The following is an 8,730-nucleotide window of genomic DNA, read 5'->3' on the forward strand; positions in this document are numbered from 1 at the left end:
CGGACAAAACAACTTGGGCCTGGGACTGCGGACCCGCTGACTTCCTAGTCTTTATCCATCACTAATTTCTGTGATTATAGAAAGCCCCAGGGAATAGGCTGAAGGGGACAGTCCTTCCTTGGCCGGGGAATGCACTCGATATAACCTAGTTGGCCATTTCTATTTTTAATACCTAGCAAGTTCTGAAACGAAAATAAAGAGGCTCAGCTGAAATCTAGAGTGGCTACAGAGAAGCAGGACAAAATCTTCTCCTGGGCAATCCTCAAGAGGATTTTAAACTGCCATCTCGACACTGACTTGTTCTAAATTAACTGTTGCCTCCGGGCAAAGAGCGATGAATGGTCTGCAGCAAGGAGATACGAATGTGTCTGGGCACTTTCTTCCTGGACCTGCTGGGAGAGGGTCTTAGGATGGGGCGGGGGTGCCCTGCCACGGGGGCAATCCCTGCTCTGTTGTACCAGGATGAGTCCTGAGTACGTTGGTAACATCCGTGTAAATACCAAGTGCATCAGTTCACACCAGCAGACGTGAGAAAAGAAGCTGACTTTTTGCATTGTGTGTTCATACAGCAGCGCCATCACGCACAGTTGTGTGCTAGCTGCACACCGGGACAGCCGTCCGCCCCAACCTTCGTGCTCCGCTGTTGTGTTGCACTGGTGCCTTCAGGCCAGTGTCGGGCCGAGTCCCATTGGGCCGGGCTCTGCAGCGAGCTCGTAGTCCATGCACAAGGGATAGGGTGCGATCGCTTAAGAGGTGCAAGGCTGGAAGCAGAAAGGACTGTGGTGGAATAATAAGAGAAGACCGTCTTTGCTGGTTGTTGCCACTGGAAGTCTTAGACTGGCTGCATGTTTTCATGCCAGGGGCTATATTTGGTAACCCCCAGCTCCCAACGGCTTAGACCAGTGCACAAACCACATAGAACATTATATACAAGGGGCCTTCAAACCGCTGGGGAGTCAAAACGTTGACGGGGGTCACCCCTGGGGGTTTGCAGACTGTCTAAGGGGTCTGCAAAAGATGACTATGACCAATCAAAAGTATGTGAATCCCCACACTTACAATCCAAAGGGGTCCGCACCTCCTTTTGAAATGTTTTTGGGGGTCTGAAAAAGATGACGAAAAGATCAATCAACAGCACGCGGATACCCACCCCCATCATTCAAAGGGGTCCGCACCTCCATTCAGAATTTTTTTAGGGGGTTGCAAAAGACGACTATGATCAATCAAAAGCATGCAAATACCCACACCTACAATTCAAAGGGGTCCGCACCTCCATTCACATTTTTTTAGGGGTCTGCGAATGAAAAAAGGTCAAAACCCAGTGGCTGAGACAATTTCCATTTGATTTCCTTCTCCATGTCGGTGCAACCCCTTCCTTAGCAGGCACCCATTTGAGGAAGGAAACGGTGGGACATCTGTTTCGACCCCGGTGGTTTGAAGGCCGCTCGCGTGTCGTTGCGTGCGATTCCGTTGCGTCGCGACGAAGCGTCGGCATGCCTCGAACACCTAGCACTTACGGTGTAAATTATGCTAATTGCATGTGCTTGTGCTTGGAATTGTAGCTATGGTTTGTGTTCACAGCACCTGGGTCAAATAATTATAATTTATACGCGCTCTTCATGACTCCAGTAGATTTTCCTGCTCTTCAGGCTAATAGGAAATTGTTACTTCCTTCTCGACAGTGAAATGCCCTGTTGGTAGCATTCCAGATCCGTGCCAGTCGACGGTAACGGCAACAAGCTGCTTACAAAGGGCCTAATCCTGCTCTCAGCGGAAGTCAGCGGGAGCTTTGCCATTGACTTCAGCGAGAACAGGCTCTAGCCTGTCAGCTGCGAGGATGGTGCAAGGCTCGCAGGCCCCGCTTGGCTTCTTCTCATTTGTTATTCTGCAAATGCATCCTCAGAAATGTTGTTTCCTTTTCAGTTGACCTTTTCATGCCCTTGTTGCCTCATTGTGAGCATCTACAAAGACGGTTTTATTTCTTGTCTATCAGCTTGGGACACGGCAGGGCTCTGGTGCCAGAGCAACTGAGCTCAGGTTAAACACGAGTTGGAGGCGAAGGCCCACGCGCCCACGTGTCTGGCAGGCGAGCTGTGCAAGTGTCACGTGCCGGGTTAGGAAGTTGCCTCGTCGAGGTGAGTCTCGCGCCAGCTGCTGACGCCCGGTCGGGACGCTGTGCAGTGCTGTAACAGAAGACACCTCGGTTGCTTTCTCCTTCCGGCTCCATCCTCCAAACCAAGGTGGCTCAGCCCCCAGCACCTCTGCTCAGCAGTCTCCCTGGGGCAGGATGCGTTGTGTCCTAGTCGGAAGTCTCAGCTTCCTCCTCCTTCGAGTTTGCGTGGAAGGTGCAAGACGAACTAGCCGTGCGTGCCAGCCATCTGCTGTCAGCACCAAGGGGGTGGTCTTAGACGCCCGAGATGAGACGTGAGACAGCCTTTTTCTGGGGGGGAAGGGAAGGATTGGGTCCAAAGAGGATGGCGCTGGACTGCTCCCAGCAAGGAGCAATGGGCTCAAGCTGCAGCAAGGGAAGTTGAGGTTGGATATTAGGAAAAACTTTCTCATGAGGAGGATAGCGAAGCACTGGAACAGGCTACCCAGAGAGGTGATGGCATCTCCATCCTTGGCGGTTTTTAAATCCCAGCTAGACAAAGCCTCGGCTGGGGTGATGGAGTTGGGGCTAGTCCTGCTTGGAGCAGGGGTTGGACTGGATGTGACCCCCCCGAGCTCCCTCCCAGGCCCCGTTGTCTGTGATTCTGTGATGGTGGGAACTCGAGCAGAATAGTCCATTTTCCTTTTCCGCTTTTGTCCTTGGCTGTAATTTCTGAATTGATGGAGTGAATGAAAATCTTCTGAGCGGAGACAGCCTGCCTGGCCATTGGACTGCATTAGGAAATTAAGCCGTGGTGCACAGGAGCACTCTGTCTTGATGCTAGAGCTGACGGTGCGTTGCTAGTCCAGGCGGAGCTGATAGGAAAAGTTCGGGTTTCGACAGGGTTTTCCTGGAGAGGGGAAATAATTTAGGCCCTTCGCGAGAGCTAGCCGGGGCTCCCTTTAGCAGATGTAAGTGGGGCTGTCCCCACGGCAGGGCAGCGGCAGCTAAGGCGGGACGAGGAACGGGTCTTTCAAGCTGCCCTTGTATTTTCTCCGGTTCCCAAGCATTGGATATAAGCAGTTCGTGCACCTGGCTTCTCATCCACCCCATTAAATAGGAACGCGCCATCAGAGACTGTCCCCATCCTGAGCACTGCACAGTCCTAGTGGACGAGACAGACCACGCGCAGACACGGGAGATATTATTAACCCCTTGTGCAGAAGCACAACGAGGTGAAGAGAAGTGACCATGGTCACACCGGCCGGCTGTGCCGGAGCCAGAATTGAGCTGCAGCCCCAGAGCAGTGCTGTAACCACAAGACCACACTTCCTTCCCATCGGGAGGCTTTCCCTGGCACACGCCAGTCCAGTTAGCGGTCCGTACCTGGTCTGGTGGCACCTCCTGTCATTAAAGGATGAATTACAAAGAGCGGGAAGTAGGCCCCGCACTTGTATGGCGCCAGCTCTTAAAGATTTAAGTATGGTCGGGACATGATGAAAATGCACCTGCCCATCGCCGCACAAACGCGTGGGCAAGAGTCTCGATGCTTTGCTGATGGGTTTCAGGGGCAAGCGCCCACTTCTCACAGGGAGTTTGGAAACATGAGCTGACGCCGCCTTCCCCCAGGAGCAACCAAATCCCTTGTTATTGCTGTTGATCAGTCAATTATCTTGGGCAGTGATGGAGATTTCCACATTGGAAATGGGCAGGAGTCTATTATCTAATGGCCTAATGGAAGTCTTTAGCTCCTGGGAGGCGTGCAGAGCCTAGCGCGCCTACGTGTGCCCGCCTGCAGAGCCATGGGCAGGTCCCCCCGCTCCTTTCCCCGTGTGTTTGCTGTACCGCTCTAATTATAGACGATACAAAAGCAGGCTAGATTACGTTTAATTAGAGCTGAGCTGCTTTGTCACGTAAATTTGATTTGCAATGTGGTTCCTCCAGTCTGGACCAGAGCCAGTACCTGCGTGAGCGCCTCGGCAGCTGGGGAAAGGCTGGGAGCAGATGCCTCTCCTCCCAATCAGGGAAGCTGAAGAAAGGGTTTGAATTACAAAAGAAGGGACGGATCTGGGCTTCCCTCGCTCTCCCCGCACCTCCCTGCACAAAGGGCAGCAGTCAGTTTACTTTAATAATCCGGCTATCAGCTGCAGAGGAAGTTGGGCAGTGCTGGAGTTGGAAAGCAGGAGGCGGCTCAGAAATCAGCTCGTACAGGCAAGCAGAGCACGGGGAGCGCGGCGTCGGGGCTCTGCACACAGAGAAAATGGAACCGTGCTGGACTCGGAGGAGCTGAGTGTCCTGGGAGCCCGCAGTCCCGTCTCTGCCCCACGCTGGTTTTTCCACCCCCAGGACAGCTAGGTAAGTGCCCTCTCGCTTTCCTCTCTCCAGCACCGCCCTAGAGCTCGTTATGGAGGCAGGGAGTGGGAGAGCACCAGGTATTCCCTGGACCTTGCTGTTGATTTGAAAAGCGAGTGATTTCTTTAGAGTCTTTTGACTTCACGGTTTGGGTTTTTTCGGGTTGTTTTTTCCTGGACAAGCTGCCGGTGGTTACAGCCCCTGCCACGGCTGCAGTCCGGAGGCTCGGTTTGTTGGGCGCGGGGATTTGGCCGAGTTGAGCAGCCACTTCCACGATGCAGATGTTTGTGCTGCTTCCTGTGGAATCGGCCTGTGGGGGCAGAGGCAGCTGCGCTTCCAGCCACCCGCCGCCGTCAGCCGAGGGGCTTTCTCCAGACATGTTCACCGGGAGGGAGGGACGCAGGAAGGGCAAGGGGAATAACTGTGTGAAAACAACTCGCTTAAGTGGTGTTCCCCGCGAACCTGTAGGTAAAGAGGCACGGGATCGGATTTGTCAGCGTGTACGTACATGCACATGCACATATACAGAGGGAGACACGGTACACGCATATAGAGAGGGATACATGGTTCACACACGCACATATACAGAGGGAGACATGGGCCGAGCGAGCAAAACGCTCTATACACAATTTGGAGAGTTCAGACGAGGTGGACAATTCCCGAGACGGTGGAAGGAGCCAAGGACTTGTGTGCACGCTGGGGTTTTGCGGGTGGGTACGCTCGTGGCAGCTGTCCATAATTTCTGACTTTGGAGGAAGGCAGTGGAGGTAAACCTCCTCCTGCCCTTCCCTAGCGTTGTGGGTGCCTCCGGAGACTCTGAGCCTGGCCGGGGTTTTTCAAGCCAGGTTTATCCGTCGCCATTTGTGCAGCTTGTTTCCTTTCCCCCTTTCGTTCCCAGGAGGGTAGCCCAGTGAGAAGGCTTCCCTCCCCTGGCACCCCCGCTCGTATCACTCCCGTCCCCCTTGCTGTGCTCCCAGCACTGCAGGAAGGTGAAGATTGAAAAAGCAAACTGCAAGACCCGGGGTCTGCATCATTAAAATAAAAACAGTGAAAGTTTTTCTTCGCATCGGGGTTTGCACCGACTCTCATTGAATTTAAAGCCAAGATAGGGGAGTTGAGAAACGCGGCGCCACGGCAAAGGCCGCCTGCAGAACGATGCGTGGCTAGACTGTCTTCGTCTTTGCGGTGTTTGCTCTTTGCCAGAAGTAACCAAGTCTCACGGAGGTGTGAGGATTGCGGTGTTTCCCATGATCTGTACAGCTGAGAAATTAAAAGCAGTGAATCCTGACCTCGAGTCGAGCCCCTCGTGGGAGCCGGTGGGATGCGGGGCCCGGCCTGAGACGTGGCCTGAGCATCACCCCTCGTATGGGGATGCTGGCGCTGCCTCCTGCGAGATGAGCCCGTGGGGGCCGAGGACGAGGCTCGGGGAGGGGGGCGGCGAGGGAAGCAGCAGGCGTGAGGCGGAGGGGAAGGTCACGGCTGTACTTGAATTTGTTCACATTAAATCGCAGCCTGGCATTTCCAACCGTTCGTTTTCGCCGGGCAAGTGGTAATTAATGGTCACGTTAACGTTCAGAGGCAAATTGATTTGACTCCGCTCGCTGCCTTTTGCTTCCCGGCCACGGGCGGTTCGGCACTTCCCCGTGGCCGGTGTGGACAGCGTGGGCTGGGGCCGGGCCCCGAGAGAGCGTGGCCAGCACCCACGGCAGGACGGGAGCACGGCACCGTTGTGCTGAGCGCCCCTCGCAGGGGACCCGGCTCACGCGGGCCCCAGGCACAAGCCAGCTTGTAGCAATTAGTATTTGCTGTCCCCGGGAATGACCTCAGCACTCGTCTCCGCGCTCAGGCTTTAAAAAACAACCCAGACAGACTCCTAGGAGGCCGCGCTGCCTCGGGTGGCCTCATTAGTTGACAGTATTAAAAGGAGGAGACACTTGTGCAGCGGGTGCAAAAGTGGCGTGGTAAACAAAGGGGAGTTCGGCGCTCTCCAGGAAAACGGTGAGCTCCCTGCGTGCTCGACTCTGTTCCTTCCCCAGCAGGCCCGAGCTGCTGCGTGCGTGTGCAAGCGCCCGGTGGCTTTTTCCCTTATTTCTCATCCTAACAGCTTCCTTCCTCGGATTGCGTGGTCCTAGGGTGCGTATTGCAGAGACTGGGAAGATCCTGTGCCGGGAGAGGACGCGCTCGGTAATTTTGTGAGCTCTCGGCTGCTGTTAAAGTGACAGGAATAACACCTTTTCTTATTCAAAATGCTCCCCTCGGCTCTGCAGGGTATCGCACGGCACCGCCCTCATCCGCGGCAGGCTTAGACTTCCACCGTTTCAGGCATCTGTAATTTCGATGATGGATTTAATCATCTAAGATGCAATCGCCCACCGTGCTGCAGAGCTTGTTCCAAAGAGCTGCTCCTGCCTCCGCCGGGAGGGGGAAGGGATGCCCATGTTTCCCGAATCGGCCACCAATGTGGGGGGGCCTCAGCTCTTCCTACCCCACACCTGTTTGAAAGGCGCAGGTGCTGACTGTGCAGGGATGGTGGGTGCTCAGCACCTCAAGATATCAGATCTGGGGGAGGATGAGTGAAAACCTGAGCCCTGGGTTAGTGCTGCAAAAGGTTTTTGGCTTGGCACCTTTGGGGGTGGGTCTGCACCACGTGTGCTCCCTGTTCCTTCCCTTTGCCCCTTCCCCTTTAAAGGCCACGGGTCCTTCCCACGCTAGACCGAGAGCCCCCAGCTGAAAAGCAACAGGACGCGTGCACCGTCCAGCGGGTCCGCCGCGATGGGCGCTCTGCGCTGCAGCTCTCCCCCGGGGCATGGGGCATGATCCCCTCCAGCACCTGGAGACGACTCGTGGGAGGCCCTTCGGACCAGACTGGCACGGAAATCCCTGTGCAGCAGGTGACCAGGCATCCGGAGAGCATCGTGGTGGGCGATAGGAGTAACACGGGCTTACGTTTCCGTAAGGCGCTTATCGTCCCTATCATTGGGCTGCTTGGAAAGCCAAGCTGAACGGGGCTCAGCGGGATCCAGGCTGGTTTCCAGACTTTTTGCACCGGAGAAGGAAATGAGCAAGGGCTTAGTCAGCAGAACTGCTCCAGAGGTGCAGAGCAGAGCCCTTTCCTGGACACGAGCTGCCTCGTGGCCAGCCGGAGCGAGCAGCATTGTTCCAGCAGCGGTGAGTCAGGCTGCGGGTTGAGATGGGGAGCACTGGGTCACGGGTGCTTTCTGCAGGCAGGTGCGCTCCTGGCCAGCGCCGGTGGAGCTCTCCCGGATGGGAAGCGTGCGTGCACTCCGCTCCCAGCCAGCAAACAGGACGCCCAGCAGCTGGGCTGCAGCCAAGAGATTGATGGCAAAGATTTGGAAACCAGAATGATCAAACGGCTCCAGCAAAAGAATTTGAGCAGCGTGTCCCTTTTGCGTGTTAACGGGCCTGCCCTGAACTTTTCCCAAGTGTTTGTGCAGCATGGGGTGTGTCGGTGACCTCTTGGGGACATCCATTCCCTCCCATACGTTGCCAGGATCCTTTGCTGCCTGCTTTAGGCAGGTGTGTAGCATTGCTGTGCCCTGTCAAGGTGCTGCCGTGTTCTGCGGCGTTGCAGTACTTGATGCAGTGATTCCTGTAGACCCCCCCTTGCACAGCTCACGGGGATTTGGGGAAGCTGAAGACATGAATGCCTGTCCGGCATTTTGAGACCTGTTGATGCAAAGGACGGACTGGAGTGCTGTTAAATCTTGGCACCGCGCAGCCTGTTTTGGTAGACTCTCAGCACTGGGCTTGGGCAGGTGAAGAGAGTTTAATTTGCTGTGTGTTAGTTTTTCAAGGTAAAATGAAAGTCAGTAGTGCCGCTTGCACAGGAGACCTCGCTCTTGTCAGACGAGCAGTGAGTAGCGGGTTCACCAGCTGAAGTGGCCAGAGGCTTGGTCCCTAAGGGAGGAAGAAGAGGGGAACGAGGATGCCTGAAAATGGTGGGCAGAGAGCCACGTTTTTAGGGAGTCTCTGGCCATTCACTTTGGATGTTGCCAGCAAGAAGCTGGGACGCATCTTGCAAACTCCTCCCTTCTAAAGCACAGGCGGCTGGAAGTGTTGGCATCTCTGTCCCTTGATCGGTTGCAAAGTGGCGAGTTGGTGTCCATGCCAGGATGTTATGTACAGGCTTGAATGATGGCACAGATGTGGGAAGGAAACAGGGCCTTCTGTTATGGACAATGCATTGAGCCCCAGCCACTTAGTCGTGGTGTGCGTACATGCACCGCACAGGCTTTTCCCCCAGCTGGCGTCGCGCAGAAAGAGGCAGG

The 8,730-nt window shown here is 55.2% G+C and overlaps 1 protein-coding gene across 11 annotated transcripts in view; it reads left to right on the forward strand.

Annotated features, from left to right (window-relative positions):
- Positions 1 to 8,730, forward strand: part of DAB2IP (DAB2 interacting protein) — a 272,314-nt gene that overhangs the window by 178,587 nt on the left and 84,997 nt on the right. Inside the window, exon 1 of one of the 11 annotated variants that reach the window (XM_014526724.2) lies at positions 3,983 to 4,444. The exons of the other annotated variants lie outside the window; for them this stretch is intronic. The gene's annotated coding sequence lies outside the window, so the exon portion shown is untranslated. Of the gene's footprint in view, positions 1 to 3,982; positions 4,445 to 8,730 lie in introns of those variants that run through there. 11 annotated transcript variants of the gene reach the window in all.

This window comes from Alligator sinensis, unplaced genomic scaffold (genome assembly GCF_000455745.1).
Source record: "Alligator sinensis unplaced genomic scaffold, ASM45574v1 scaffold611_2, whole genome shotgun sequence".
Lineage (NCBI taxonomy): Eukaryota > Metazoa > Chordata > Crocodylia > Alligatoridae > Alligator > Alligator sinensis.